This window comes from Bemisia tabaci, chromosome 1, assembly GCF_918797505.1.
Source record: "Bemisia tabaci chromosome 1, PGI_BMITA_v3".
Taxonomy (NCBI): Eukaryota; Metazoa; Arthropoda; class Insecta; order Hemiptera; family Aleyrodidae; genus Bemisia; species Bemisia tabaci.
In genome coordinates this window covers 76840363-76855804 of record NC_092793.1, presented here as the reverse complement: position 1 = coordinate 76855804, position 15442 = coordinate 76840363, and the positions used below count along the sequence as shown (strand labels likewise).

The window sequence follows — 15442 nt, the reverse complement described above, 5'->3', positions numbered from 1 at the left end:
CACAGAGAAGAAAAATCACGGCAGTTTTAAAGATTTGCCGTTGAGTAGTTTTCCTCTTAAAAAATAAAGTACGACAGGAAGTCTGCGACGTCGCAATTCGAGTTATGTGTTTGCCGACTTACACCGCCGATGTGTTGTGCAACGAGAGAATTCACTCGTTCAGTTTCCGTGTCCGGTTTTTTTTTTTGTATTTATGCATATGAATCCGTCTATGATTGACTTCAACTTGAGATATCACACGAATCTTGTGGAACCATGTAACCTGGCAATGTAGACGGAAAATCCAAAGGTACAACATTCTCCTATAGGCAACGCAAAAATACCTTTGTTCATCGATGGCTTATCACGATGAGGCGTCCGGTAGATATTTGTTTTCCACCATGTATCTTCGCTGAAAATAATTTCTCATCGTGTTGCTCGTCCTCAATTGTTACGTGAAAGAAGTAACTATGTTTCTCGAAAAACTATTGAACACTGGACCAAGAAGATGACAAGTCGATGATGAGAAACTCACTTTTACAGGACATTCATACTTTAGATGAGAAATGGGTGTCGAAAAATTGTAGTGCATTAATTAAACAAACTACACAGCGGGTAGCAAGGCTAATTTTCACGTAAATACCACCAAAAATTTTCGGCTCAGCCTTCCTCAGTTGGATTAAAACAGTAAAAAATTGTAAAAATCTAAAAACAGCATAGCTGTACCTTTCTGCTGTACCTACCTGGGCTGCGGAGCATCAATCATATCTAATGAAAAATTGTATTACGGGCGCTTGCAGCAAAAATTTATAACACGGCAGAGTTCAGGGATTTTAATTTTTTTATTCTCCTCTCTTTTTTTATTAAATTTTTCATTGAACCGCTTACGGTACGATACAATACAATTACCTACGCTACGGTACAATAGGTTTGTAACGACCTGACAGATTCCTCTCTATCATCAATTTGTTTTTCGAAACTTTTATCGTGACTGTTTTCCTAAAGGTCCTTAGAACAATTCCAAGAGGATACAGTCAACAGTGCAAACTGAAGTCATGCTTTTAAAAGGCACAGTTGGCGTTTGCATTGCGTAAAGCATGCTATCTCGCATTCGCACGAAGGATCGGCGTTAAACGACGATATCAACAGCTATTTTTAAAGTTTCGTGCACAACACAATTGGAAAAGTCTCTATTGATATGTTTCCTGAAGTGTCGTATTCATAAGTTAAGAGCCTGGTGTACAGCAAGGCCGAGCGTTAACTCACCTGTGTCTCTTTCGAAGTTAACGCATGCTAATTGGTCGCCAGCGCCACGTTGTTCTCACGCTGATTGTGAGAGCAAGCTTTTCACAAACCAGTTCCTTGCCGTCGCACTTCCTCAAACTGTCAACACCAGTTTCTGGAGGCCGTTCCGGAAAGTCTTCGTTATTGAAGTTTTCTTTCTCGTTCCTCGAGCTGAGAGAGCTAGTAATTTTTGGGCCGTTCAAGTATTAAGTATTATAGGGAGGAGCAAAAGGATTGAGCTTGTCCTGCGCTTTCTCATAAAGAGGCGATGATTCATTCCAGATTCATGTAATTTTTCCGCTTTGGAAAAAAATAATCTTACTATACTAAAAAAAGCTAAGGCCTTTTTTGTGTGTACGTCTGTGTCGATTTGCATTCTCATTGGTCCTTTCATTAACTAATCAGAAGACGTCATTAAAAATCCCCGGGAAATTTAAATGTAACCTTCCATCCATGTATTTTTAAAAATAAATAAAGATTATAAACGGAATAAAAATTGTGGCTCACAATGGACCGCGTAAAACAGAAATGAACCAAGCCACATCACCTATTGTCAAATTTAATCGGGCAATTTATTTTTTTACTTGAAAACGGTTGTGCGGATTTTTGTGAACATTTCAGTGAATTTTCTCCATAGTATGAGGCAGATTCCTTGAAATTTTCGAAGGAATCCGCACAAACGTTCTCTCGTAAACAATTAAATTACCCAGTCAAATTTAGCTATAGCTGATGTGGCTTGGTTCCTCTCTGTTAAACGCAGTCCAAATAATCCTGCTATTTCAGAACGTGTGTCTAATGCAGCGTTGTTAAAAAAAATTTTTGTCACTCCCACTCGACCTGCATATTTTTTCGTTGTTTAGGGCTGATTTTTCATTAAAAATATTTCCAATCGCGTTGATTATCCTCTTGGCTTTTCCCAGCTTCTCATTTTTTTTTTTCTCTGAAAAAGAAGGGGAGGCGAATGAGTTTAACTAATCTGGTGAAATTCATAAGAAAGGAGTGCGAGAGGTCAAATAGCGGATGGCGTACATAGGGAAGTGGAGGGAGGGGGTAAGACATCTGCAAACATAATATTGCACGTAATACTCGAACGCAATACTTTTCTCGGTTGCACCGTATACTGAGGAATAAAGGATCTCACATAAAACAGCTGACATACGTTCCTATCAGTATACCTTTGCTTCAGCGAGGAAGCGTATCTGCTGTACAGTAGACTGCAACTCTAAAACCAAATGAGTGACTGGTGTAAATTTAGCTCTAACGCAAAATTTTGTTCATCTTTTTGATGTGACTTCTTGATCATAGTGTTAAAATCGATAACAATGTTTTATTTTATTTTATTTTTTGTTTCAGGTAAGTTGGTTCACATTTTTGCCTCCTCCACTGAGTCTTCGCCATTATCTTACGGCGTTGTTGAAAGACAAATTTGAAGGCCAAGACGGGCATATTTTTTTAGTCGCTACGCACGATCATCGAGAGGTAGGAGGTTATTTTAAAATAATACAAAACTCAAAAAAATTCAACTTTAAGGGAAGAAAGGCGAAGAATGGACACTTTTAACCAGAGCCCATTTTTTTCAATTCTTCGTCGTAAGACCTACTCGACGTAGACTTAATTCAATACGGGATTTGGGATTCGGGTCAAGAAGTGAATCAAACTGGAGTTACTTCTTCAGCCGAAACTAACTCTGGCTTGCGAGTCGTTTATCGTTTCCACGTTTCTATTTTGAAGATGAGTCGAATCAATGGACCACTAGACAAGGCACGAATTTAAGCAATCTGATACATGTTTCTTAACCAGAATTTCACGTAAAACACGATTAGCGCAACGAATATTACTGAAACCAACTCCTAACGAAGATATTAACGTTTTTATTTCGCACTGATTACGAGGAATTTGAACTGCCCGCTCACAAGAAACTCAAAGCTCTACTCGAGTCAAATCGCGCACTACAACGGTTTCAGCAAGCTTCTCCATCGAGCAATGTTCATTTCCCATTATATGTTGTTAAAACCACTTTGCTATAGCCGAGCCAAACCGTCAAGATTGAGGTTTCCAGATTTTAAATTGCAGAGACTATCATGATAGAAGTTTAGCGCGGGATGTGAAACACGTAGAGCATTGAGTTTTCGTGAGCGGGCGGTTTGAATTCACGCATCATGAATCATTAAATGTCTTCGTAAGGAGTTGATTTCGGTAACTTTTGCTATGCGCATCGCATTTTACGTGAAATTTTGGTTGAGAAACATGTATCAGAATGCTGAAATTCGTACCTAGTCTAGTGGTCCATTCTTGATTTTTACTGTGAATCGTAGCCGCTGGTTAAACTTGCGAATCCCCCTCTCATCAACTCTGCTTCCTCCAGCTTTTCATTCAGCAAAAGCCTATGTAAGTGACTTGCATTTTTTCTGAAATCTTATTTTATGCCCTATGTACGAGATAATTACCGTGAACTAACTCCGAAAAGCCTTTATCAAAGCTATCGTGGCTGGCAAGTCATCAGTTTACGTTTCGTCTTTTTGCCAGCCAGCGTGGAAAGTACCGTCGCACAGTGGATCGAGTCAATTAGAGAGGTCGGACATGAAATTTTTTACTAAAGCTGCAAATTTTGGTGTTTATTTCGTCACATTTTAAATGTCAAGGGGTGTTTCAGAACGGAACTTTCACGAAGAAACCAGTGGAACCACTTTTAGAACCTCAAAAATTCATATAGACGGAGTTATCGGCGTTTAAAGTTTCCAAAGTATTTTCGACCTCTCCCGTCGACTCGATCCACTGTGCGTCGCATAGTCAAAGAGGGTCTCGGTCTATATCTTTTTCTTCTTCTTCTTCTTCTTTTATCATGACAAGGTTGTTCACGTTTTGTTTCTAATAACAAACGGAGCGCGTGTCCCTGTTGTAGCGGTCTGCATTTCTTTTTCCGTCCGCATTTATTTTTCCCAACCACGGCTGGCTCTTCGCGGAGGGTCGGGATCGGGGCGTGCTCACCATCCTGATATTGGTCGACCATAATTTCAGTGGCGATAAATTTGAAGAACTCCCTGCAACCGCGACTGCGCTCTTCACCTCCGAAAGGGCTCATTGTTGCCAAATTCATCGCGAAATGCATCGAAGCGCCCACCACAATGGAGATGTTGCATGTGTGAGGAATTTGCGATTTGACCGTTGTTTCTTATGTAAAAGTTCGCGAGAAACACAATAGTACCACTGGTTTTCTCTGAAATTGTCTCCCAAGCTCAAAAAAAGCTCTCAAAGTGAGGCCAAAATGGAGGGGATTCCCACCCTACCCTGAGAGTCCACCTCTACGTCAAAGCAAACTCTCCATGCAAAGATAGGGAGCAAATACATTGGCAGGGCTGCCACTTTATTTGGGGACTCCAAAACTGAAAACACGGCACCCCTGCTAATGTATTTGCTCCCTATCTTTGCATGGAGAGTTTGTTTTGATGTAGAGGTGGACTCTCAGGGTAGGGTGGGATACCCCCTCCATTTTGGCCTCACTTTGAGAGCTTTTTTTGAACTTGGGAGATGATTTCAGAGAAAACCAGTGGCACCATCGTGTTTCTCGCGAAATTTCACATAAGAATCAATGGTCAAATCGCAAATCCCTCACGCATGCAACATCTCCATTGATCGGCTCGGAGGACAAGGCGCATAAGTGCAGTCTTTGGATAAATTGAGATATTAATGATTTCAGGTAAAACTAGTCTTAACTCATATTCTGTGAAAAATTCGCTTCCAAATTCCATTATTTAAGCATCAAATAGTCGGTTGGAACTTTCCGTCCGCCATGAGGATCCTTTTAATTTCGAAACTTCGACGTTCGAAACGGTTGACACGTGGTTTTAATTTTGGAGTCCCCCAACAAAATGGCAACGCTGCTAATGCATTTGCTCCCTATCTGTGCATGGAGAATATTACCAGACATAGAGGTGGACTCTCAAAGTTACGTGGATACCTCCTCCAGTAGAGTGAGCTCAGTAAGCTTTTTTGAGCTTAGGTGCTGATTTCTGAGAGAACCAGTGGCATCATCGTGTTTTTCGCAAATATTTTACTGAAAGTCAAGCTTTTAAGTCACAAATCCGCGACACGTGCAAGAACTCCATTTAGGCCATCCCTTCCCAGTGAAATCCATCTAAACTTGGCGCCGTCACGAGAATGTGGGTGCCATTAGAAAAAAGGATGTCTTCTAGAATACAATATTCGTAATCGACGGATCGAAATCCGACCCACCGTAAATGACACTACCATCTCGATATCGTAACTCTTAGAGTAATCGATTGTATCGAAATCTGGAATAGTGGGGGAAAATGACACCCAGTCCAGACAGTATCAATCATAAGCGAAAAAGTGACAAGCTGGTGTTGGAAGGGAGGAGGAGGGTGCCGGGAACGTTTAACGATTTTCCAGGTCGTAAACCACGAGGGAGGGGAAGAGGGATCGGTAAACCGGTTGTCCCATTGCCTAGCTGGGAAACCAACGTTTCGTTTTCAAGAAAACTTGGAGGCTCCGCAGCCTTAACCTTTTCTTGTGGGACACAACTTATTCTGACGCCTCTGGGAAGAATTTATGGAGTCAGCTTTGTCAATCACGGTTGGAGTTCTTGGTCAGTCTTCGATCCTTGAGATAAGGGGGTATTTTCATTTCCATATGAGCCCTGAAAAGAGTGAAACTATATGGACAAATGGGCTCACGTTGGAATAGAAATACGGTCTTACGTCTGAGGATCAACGTAGGATCATATACGTAGACATATAAACTATCAGTTCGGCTAATCTAATAAACCGCGTCTTAGCTAAATATTTCTATAATTTCGGTGAACTGAATCTGAGCTAAGTAAAATCCCTAATCTTTGCTACCTGTTCTGCTCTGTGTTTCTTTAAAAAGGTTCCAAAAAATTCGTTATGTCAATATACTGCTACAACCAGACCCTTTCAGGCTTTTGATTGATATCCCTCCGCTTCAGGCATTTAAATCTTCCAAAGCGCAAAGGTCTCTTTGTACCAATGAAAGACCTGGCTCATAATCGGAAATATGACAGCATGCAAGCATGCACATCCAGTGTAATATAAAATAAGGGAGCTAATTACCGCACAAGTTTTTGCGTAAATTAAAGGTTTAAAAAAAACAATTTTTCACTCACTTGCGACGACTTTTTCATTTTTTCATTGGGAAAAGTCGTCGCAAGTGAGTAAAAAATTGTTTTTTAAAACCTTTCATTTATGCACATCCAGTGAAAATTGCCTACTGACACCCGAAAAGATGTGCAGAGTAGCAGGATAAACCTCTTCAAATTATTGCGCCCAAAAAATCGAACTCTTAGGACTCAGAGAGCAAGTAATGAGATGAGGCAAGTCGTTTTCACACACTAAAATAATGATTCATAGCAGAGCCCAGCAGGAGCAGTCAATTTTTGGCCAATCCCTTTCAAGAAATTATATCGGAAGACGGCATTCAGACTCTGAGAAACGCAGTATGAACGCATTTAGCTGTGCGCCACCCGTGGTGTTCGACGGTTTCTGGAAATTGCAATGCATGAATTATTTTCATCAATAAATAGGATATCCCCAAAAAGAGCATGAACTTCATTTTCTCTCTTGAATTATATTAAAGCGGAAGAGGGATTCGGACCGTGGGGGTTTGGATTAGAGCGATATTTTTGACGCCACCCGCAGGGTTAAAAACAACCTGAGAATCCTTGAATCGCAATACATGAGTTATTTAATAAGTAATTAGGATTAACTCAAAAAGAGCACAAATCCCAATTTCCCCTTAAATTATATAAGTTTGAAGGAAGACGGATTCTCACCCCGAGGATTCTAGTAACAGGGGTTTATTTGAACAATGGCTTGGGGGTTTGATACTCCCCCTCCTTCTCCCTCAGAAAAAATCCAGTAAAGAGCCAGTCTCGAATTTTACGGGGGTTATTATTTTAAAATATGTTTGAAAAGAGTGGCGATTTGGCAAAAAGTCCGTGGAAACTGTTGGTTAATGGAAATTTGCGGTCTGTTTGCGCGCAGCGGAGGCCGCCTCTGTTTTCCCGCCGCGCCGTGGAGATTAATTTTTCGAATTTATTGTTGCAGGCCCCTGGCGCTAAGGGCTAAGGTCCTCCCGTATATACCCTTTGGTGTCGGTTCAGTGGTTACCGTGGAAATAATTCCGTCTGTCTCTCCGCTCTCCTGAACCCTCGCGCGGATGAAGTTCGGAGGAAATCTGATGGGAATACACTCCACTATTTGGCCGTATTTATGCTAAAAGGAACTATGTAACACGTGAACCCTATGCTTGTAGTTCCTTTTAGCTCATACGTCCATTTGACCTTCTTAATTTCGTAATTTGTGACCGTCACTGGGGAAAGGAACCTCATTTGCGGAGGAAAAATTGAACTACATTTTGCAATGGGAACTTCTATTTCTCGCTCTTTCAGCAGAGCACCCATCCCATAGGGAAAGCAACAAATCTACCGGGTTTTCCAGTCGGCCAGTTTCAACAACGTTGTATGTACTCGTATAGTTTCTCGGTTCTTAATGTCTTTTAGAGATGAAAAAAGGGAAATTTCATCGAACTTTTAGAGTGAATTTCCGTTACATCTTTTGAAACCAACTTTAAAGAACATACAAGGACTTCCTATGCTCGTCTGTCTTTGTCTCCAGAAATTGCTCTACTATACTGCCGTTCAATGTAAAAACGTATCTCCATTAGTATCTCCAAGTATCTCCATTCTGCACTTTCTGGCCAAATGCTGTTTTACGGAAAACCCAACGAATATTCATCCTTCATTTTTTCTATATAACTCCGCCGCACCATTAGGAACTAAAAATGAAAAAATGAAGCCTTGTGGCAATTGAATTTTCTTGTAATAGAGCAGTACGTGCTGGAAAAAAGGAAAACATTTTGAGTGGAGTTACGGCGTTTTAGCTGTGGATCGCGGTGTAATTTCCAACTCTGTGACCAGCGACGCAAAATTTCATGAAACTTTATAATTTAAATGTCAGAATAAAATTTCATGAAATTTTTCAAAACTTCTGCAATGAACTCGGCATGTCACGAAACGCATAGAGACAGTAAAGTATTTACTTCGAAATTCTCAAAGAAAAAAAATTGGAGTCAACTTTTGAGGCATCTTAACGAATTATATCTTGTTGTGGATTTCATATAGATGGCTAAGGGGCAACACCGACTATCCGCAAACCGACGATTTTGCAGGACAAAAAAGGAACTTCTCCATTTTTGTAATTCTGTGGTTTAATTTGAACTTTTCATTAATAAATTACAGCGTCTATACAGCGCTCCCAAGGGGACCTGAAAAAAACTAAAAACACCAATTTGTGTATTTGGTACTGAAGGATGCGGCAAAGTCGCCAACTCATTTTCGGAAAAATTGTCAGTTAGGCGGTTTGTCACTTAGCCCTCGATACGCAGCTCCTAAGACATTGTTGAAAGATGGAATATTAAATTTTACTCTTCAGGGAACACAAACTGATTGCGACGGACGCACGGGTCGTAAGACGGTATGTTGGAGTTTTTTTAGCCAACGTGCGTTTAAAATTCAGCGTGAAGCTCAAAATCTCAATACAGAGGGGAAAAGCTCATATGATACAATTCTCTCTTAAAGAGATTTGCTGTTTGGTACAACTGTAGACGCATCTCGCGGCCTTCTTGGGCCAATCCTCCGTGCAGCGCACCTTCCTGACTGGTCGTAACCAGTGTTGCATGCACCAAACAGCATATCGACGATGAAACTACCAAACCACGTATCTCGTTTGCGGTGTTTAAAAATCTGCGCTCGCATTTTATTTTTTTGAAGTAGACCAAATCAATATCATTCCTTGAAATTTTCACAGAATTTTCTCCTCACGAAGAGGAAAAATCACAGAAATTTTCAAGACTGGACGTTGAGTAGTTTTTCATTTAAAGAATAAAGTATGACAGGAAGTCTGCGACGTCGCAAACCGAGATACGTGGTTTGGTAGTTTCACCGTCGATATCTCTTTGAGGGAGTGCTCATATGAGCTTTTTCCCTCTTTATTGAGATTTCAAGCTTTATGCTGAATTTTTAACGCACATTGGCTAAAAAACTTTAACATTCTTCTCTTCAGGGAAATAAAATTTGAAGATCTCACTCCATAAAATTTCAATTTGCCTGTCTGCCCGTGGCCTGCGGGTCGATTATTGAAATTGATAGACAAAGAAGAGATAGGGAGTATGGAGCTATCCTATCGGTTGAAATGGGTGGTTCTATATACTAAGGGAGAAAATGATGGACTAACTATCGGGTCCCTCTTGGGTTGCCGTTGCTTAGTCCATCAACTACCTCCTTTGTACATTGCAACCACCCGCTTCCACCAATACGCCGAAAAAAAAGTGATGTTGATTTAACATTCTGGATGTTAAAAACGTGTGCGAGAACCTACAAAATGCTAAATCACCTTCTGCACCAGTTACTTTAGCAATGCCATGGTGTAAAACTAACCGCTGTGGCTGGTAATTACGCATTTCGAAGTTCTCGCACACTTCTTTTACCTCCAGAATGTTAAATCAACTTCACTTTTTTTTCGGTGCGCTCCATATTTCTTTTGTCTTCTTTGTCTATAGCTTTGTCTATCCGTTACAATAATTGGCCCGCAGGGTTTCCTTTGCCGGATGAGCCAATGACACTTGATATAATCTGATTTTGCATCCGTGACCCCGGTCGAGGATGTGTCACTTTCAAGGTTGCCGCTACGTGTGGTTCCTTTCATTTTCTCCGTTGCATCGCACCGGGAACGCCGGAGCGTGTGACGGCGAGTGTACGTACACAATACGACTTTCACTCGGGACCGTATACGGATGAATGACCGCTTCTGAAACGGGAGTCAGTTCGCACGGATCGCGTTGCACTGACGACGCCGGCGACGTCTTTGGCCAACGGACGCCGGCGCCGCGACGCTTTCTCTGTCGATGCGGCGCGGCCGGCGTCGCGTCGCCCAGGTCCTCGGCTATCACGCTCCACTGTGTCACTCAGTCAACTCGCCCCGGCCGGATTCAAGTGCTCACCGACGGGTCTTCGCCGTGAACTTGTCAACTTCGGCATTCACAGCCTCCGGGAGAGAGTGAGCCAACTGCATTTCCATGGTGAAACTGCAAGGATGAAAAAGTGTATCAACCGCACGAAACGCCGGGAGCTGCTGCTTTTTTGCTGGAAAGTGTGGACTTACTACCGTTTTATCGAAATGAAGTCAATTTTAGCATGCTTTAGATGGAGGCTGCTGTGAGATTAAAACACTTGTGTACTGTGTACTCTTCCTCTACTTCTTCTTCTTCTTCTTCTTCTTCTACCTCTTCTTCTTCTTCTTCTTATTCTTCATCCACTTATTTCCTTTTCTCGTTTACTCCTTCGCCTCTTTCTACTTTTTCCTCATCTTCTTCTTTTTCTTCTACTCCTTCTTCCAATTTTCTACTTCCCCTACTTCTTCCACTTTTTCATCCTACTTCTCCTATTCCATTTCCTATTCTTCTTCTTCTTCCTCCTCTTTTCAACTCTTTCTTCTTCCTTCTTCTCTCCTAATTTTTCTTCTTCCTCCCTTTCTTCTCCTCCTTCTTGGCCTGCCCATCCATCAGCGGGGTGGTGGGAGAAGGGGGGGGGGGGGCGCCAAATTTGCTTTATAGTCGTGGATGACGATTCATCTTTGCGACGACCCTGATGAAAATTGATCGTTTTGTTTCTATCAGTGGCGTGGCGCGCTTTGCGATATACCGATTGATCTACCATTTAGACCTATGGAAAAGGATCGATGGACAGAGTGTTCGCAATGAACACCTTAATAATCGATTCTTTACCATAGTCTCTAAAGGGAAAATATCGATAATCGATCATTCACTCCTCGCCACTGGTTTCTATTCAAATTAGAGGCAGGAATTTTCCCTCGGCAATAGTATTTCAGCCAAACTGCCGCGGTCGAACCGCGGGGAGACTTTGATTCCAAGCCAGGAACGTATGCACGCTGCGGGCCGTGACCCTTAACCCTTTAAGCCCTCGACGTTTGAACAAAGGGACAAATGTCCGCGGGAGGGGCGCTCGAGGATCCTTCAAGTGCCGCGCTCGGCTGATTTTAAAATGACGACTCTTAACTTCTTAAGCTCTTGACGACAGTTTGACGAGTGCGACTTGAAAACTACCTTGTTTTCTCAGCCTTCCCCTTCCGCCAAATGCCACTTTTACGCTTCGACACGCTCAAGTCCTCCTCCTCGGTCGCCAGCAGCGCTCAGATTTTTTCTCTCGCGTTTTGAACTTTTTAATTTTGTCGATCCGGGACGAAGGAACGTACCTTCATTCCAAGATTACAAAGTTGTCGTAGCAAATCTTATTTTTAACAGGAATGACAGCAGTTTTCATTCAAAATTTTCCTCAAATTGTTGTTGGGAATCGGGGGTAAAATTAGTGAAATTTGCAGCTAACCAAAGCCCAAAAGTTATCTTTGAGCCTTGGCAGTTCCTGGTTTTGCTATGAAAAATACTCGTTGCATAAAGAAAGCGGTTGATTGCGCGAAGTCGTTTAGTCGCAACAACGATAATCTTTTAGTCGTTTTGATATTTTCTGATATTGACTGTCGAAAATCTTAATAATCGGAGTCAAGATAAAATTTTCAACTGTACATATCTGCATACATTAATACATGCACTACTCTCATTCAATTTACTTCACGCATGCACAGGAGAACTTTGGACTTCAAAACAATAAATAAAAATTTAGCAGTGGAAACTTATGTAATTCTGATGTCTGTTAGCCGCCGCAAACGAAGAAGGCTCACTGAGAATAATTCAATTTACTCGTATTTTAACAACAAATTCCGTTCCCCCGAGAATTTCCTGTAAGCAGTTACAAAAAAACTAACTAGGTTCAGGAATTAACGTATTGCGTCAAGTATTTGTGATTGTTGTTTGATTATTCGTCGTGACGAACGTTTCCGTGTCTTAACTAAAGTTATATTTTGTCCCCCCCCCCTTTAATAATTTCCTTGCAACAAGGAACTTCAGTCATCATAATAGCGCAGTAAGTCCTTTCCTTGACTCAATTGTCGGTTTCTCCAGCATGTTAGAAAAATACCATTAAAATGGGTTCCTCTCTCTCACCGAATCCAATTTTTTCGAATCAGCTTTTGAATACCCGCCCGGGCCCGTTTAACAGAGATGGAAATTTCAATTTTTTCCTCTTTGAAACCACACTGAAAAAAATTTACGGGCTGTACAGAAATACCGTCCGTTCCGGGCTCAGAGGCCGAAAGTTACGGGTGCTGGAGCCGTAGCTTCGATTGCTCCGGGTACTACGCCCAGCAGGCCGATTATTGAAACTGATAGACAAAGCTATAGACAAAGACGACAAAAGGGATTTGGAGGGATCCTATTGGTAGAAACGGGTGGTGGCAACGGACATAGGAGGTAGGTAATGGACTAACTAACGGCAACCCACCAAAGACCCGACAGTTAGTCCATCATATTCTTCCTTAGTCTATAAGAACCAAGCATGTCAACCAATAGGATCGCTCTATACTCCCCATGTCTTCTTTGTCTTTCGCTTTGTCTATCAGTTTCAATAATCGGCTCGCAGAACTTAAGGCCTCTGAGCCCGGAACGCAAACGGTATGTCTAAACATATAGCTCGTGAGTACCGTTTCCACGGTCGGAGTTTTTCTTTGAGTGCAGTCACTGCAGTCAGTGAAGCATATTACTCAGTTTATGTGAGTAAATATACTTTACAGAAAAAAAAATTGAAAAGCGAAAGAGTGTAGAATGACTACCGGTAGAGGGAATTAAAATGGTGAAATATGAGCAATAATCGACGCTTTCACGTAATCATTTCCGCACGAGGCATGAGTCTGAAGGCGGAGGTGGAGCTGAGAGCGGAGTTTCCGGCGGAACATGAGCTAATCGGCTCGCAAATCGCCACCATTATCGCTCGATGAAAATTAATAATCGATAATCCAATAAGGCGGCGGTGATTGGCCAAAGATCAGGAGACAGGACTCGCGAAGCGCGTCGCCGGCTAATGAAATCAATCTGGACTCAGAGCCAGATCAGCCCAGAAACTCGGCCCCCGTCTACCATTTTCCGCCATTAACTCTCAATACAGCCCGACGATGTTCTGATCAGAAAACCTGACCAACACCTACTTTTGACCTTTTTACTCCATATTCACAGGAGTTTGATATTCAGACCAATATCGACATAAGCGGATCTAGACATCTCGAACGAGGGGGGCGAACGGTGGTCCGGGGGGCTTTCCTCACAAAATGTTCGAAATTTGAAGCAACTCATATGCATTTTTAGTCAATTTTGTCATGAACAATTATCAAATACATATAAGCGTCCTCCCTGCCTTTTTCCTCCGTTATCCTCCCTTTTTTCTTTCTTCCCTTTTCCTCTCTCATTTTTTTCGGACGAACGGGAGGGGGGGCATATGCCCTTTACCCCCTCCCCCGATCCGTTTCTGAATACGTATAGTTTAAAATTCCTCCGTTATCCTCCCTTTTTTCTTTCTTCCCTTTTCCTCTCTCATTTGTTTCGGAAGAACGGGAGGGGGGGCATATGCCCTTTACCCCCTCCCCCCGATCCGTTTCTGAATATCGTATTGTTTAAAATTCATTCAATATCCACTCACGTGCATTAAAATAAATTGTGCATGTTATATTAAATTAATTGTTTTATTCATAGTTTTTTACCCATGAAATTTTCTATTTTATTTGATTTTTGAAATGATAATTTTAACACCAATTATAAAAACAATAATACAAATTTCAGCAGTATTAACACATCTTCTGAGTAGATTTTCAAATGCCATTCTTCACGTAATACAGACATTCACATAAGTTGCCTTGATACATGCATTAATATTTTCTTAAAACTGTACTAATCACTGCAACCCTGAAAATTCTGCATTCGTTTATGGTCAGATGCGGAGATGGTGGATAGTGGATGATTGAAGCGCAAATATAACATGACGTTGCGTGACGTAATTATTCATGAACGGATGAGGTGAGGTACACCGAGTTGCATAGAATGTGAGCGTCCTATGTTTTCAACAAACGTCCCGGTATCAAAAAATTTTCGCACTCAGCATCAGTTTTGAAGATGAGCTTTTATACGTTCGACAACGGGAGGACGGAAACGTGTTTCTGAGTGCCGATCCATCAATTTTTTAAAGAAATTTTCATGCATTCATTTGTTGCTAGCTGAGTTAACATAAATTACTTTTGTCACATGATCACAGACGAGGTAGATGAAAAACCTCTGACTCGTCGTCGATTATATTTTTCTTTTTTCTTCTATTCTGCCGTGTTGATTACGATTGAAAATCAGAGGCCATTTACATCTCTGAAAAAATGGACATGAACGTGTTTACAAATGCAGCATCGCTTTAACATAAATGAATATAGGAATATCTCAGTTTAGAGGAGACCGAAAAAGTGGTTTTACATGTTGCATTCGGGTTAATTTCTAGTTCCGAAGTTTCAAGTGAAATGAAATTTTGATGAGGAATCGTGTGTTTTGGCGCTTTCCAATATCTACACCTGCCATATTTCATCGACTTAAAAGCATAGTTCCAAAGGCAGAGTCTCATCAGATCCGCTTCCGTATACCACTCAACTCAATAACTATCGCGTAGACTATAAATAATTAAACAGCTCGGTGCAGTGTTTTTGTAACGAAAAGTTATGGAATCGGCCTTTAAGGTTTTACAAAACCGCAATTTTCTCGTCCGTTTGGGGTTATTCGGACGTATTTATGCTAAAAGGAACTATGTGCATAGGATTTGCATGTGAAAATTCGTCGTCTTCAGCACGGAAGAACGTAACTTCCACGGTTGCCAAATTGACTCAAACAATTAATTCATTTTACAAAAATGTACGTGCGAACAATTTTGATCCAAAATTATTCTGATTTTTGCATGGAATCTAGGGTAAAATCGGCGAAATTTTCAGTAAGAAATGCCCAAGATTCTAGTGATTTATGGGTAATTTGCGATGATAAATTTGGCAACATTGAAATGGAGTTACGTCCTTTCGTGAGGGAACCGACGAATTGTGACATAGTTCCTTTTAGCATAAATACGTCCAATTTTTACCCCAAGAGCAAATATGTAAATCTACTTTTTCAGGCACTCTTTCAGCTCTCTGGTGAGCTAGGAGTTCTCAATTAATTG

The 15442-nt window shown here is 41.3% G+C and overlaps 1 protein-coding gene across 4 annotated transcripts in view; it reads left to right on the top strand.

The window, feature by feature from the left end:
• The window catches only part of LOC109029756 (uncharacterized), a 240872-nt gene that overhangs the window by 125330 nt on the left and 100100 nt on the right, over positions 1 to 15442 (top strand). The window contains exon 1 of one of the 4 annotated variants that reach the window (XM_072306198.1): positions 159 to 289. The exons of 2 other annotated variants lie outside the window; for them this stretch is intronic. The gene's annotated coding sequence lies outside the window, so the exon portion shown is untranslated. Of the gene's footprint in view, positions 1 to 158; positions 290 to 2690; positions 2743 to 15442 lie in introns of those variants that run through there. One more of the 4 variants, XM_019040375.2, reaches the window with a different exon arrangement.